This window comes from Rhinopithecus bieti, unplaced genomic scaffold (genome assembly GCF_001698545.2).
Source record: "Rhinopithecus bieti isolate Rb0 unplaced genomic scaffold, ASM169854v2 scaffold_9018, whole genome shotgun sequence".
In the NCBI taxonomy this organism is placed as follows: domain Eukaryota; kingdom Metazoa; phylum Chordata; class Mammalia; order Primates; family Cercopithecidae; genus Rhinopithecus; species Rhinopithecus bieti.
The window spans coordinates 133,932-134,642 of NW_016805939.1; positions in this window are offsets into that span (position 1 = coordinate 133,932).

The following is a 711-nucleotide window of genomic DNA, read 5'->3' on the forward strand; positions in this document are numbered from 1 at the left end:
AGAGGGGGGAGGGATTGCATTAGGAGTTATACCTGATGTAAACCCCTGCATTTTTTAAGGGTAAACTGTAATTTAAAGTAATTGAAGTTTAGTCTTTAATTGCATGCATTGTGTTGATCAAATGGTAGCTAACATATAGTGAATACTTACTACATGCCAGCTTCCTTCCTGAAACATCACTGCAAACTGGCTGGGTTTCTTGTTCAAAGGTGCTTGTTCCTGTTAAAGTGGCCTGTTATATATGACTCTCTCCTTCTAGATTCTGGTAAAACTTTCTTCCCACATCTCCATGAACCTAAAGATGGCAACAGTCCTGCTGCTTTTAGCTTCTTTTGGACTTGTCTAATCAAGGTTTTTATACCATTTGGGGCTTTTCCAATTGTTCTCAGGATTTTAGTTACATGCCTGCCAGCTTACTGGATGCAGACACCTAAAAACAATGTGTAAATTATTGAGAGAGAAGCAGGACCTTGCTGAGTCCTGCTCAGGTTTCTGTACTGCCTGAGTTTTATTTTCTCTAATCTCCCTCTTCCTTAATCCTGTAAGGCCTGTGAGCCCAAAATATCTGAGACAGGTCTCAACAAATTTAGAAAGTTTATTTTGCCAAGGTTAAGGATGCACCCATGACATAGCTTCAGGAGGTCCTGAGGATGTGTGCCCAAGGTGGTTGGGGTACCCTTTGGTTTTATACATTTTAGAGAGACATGAGAC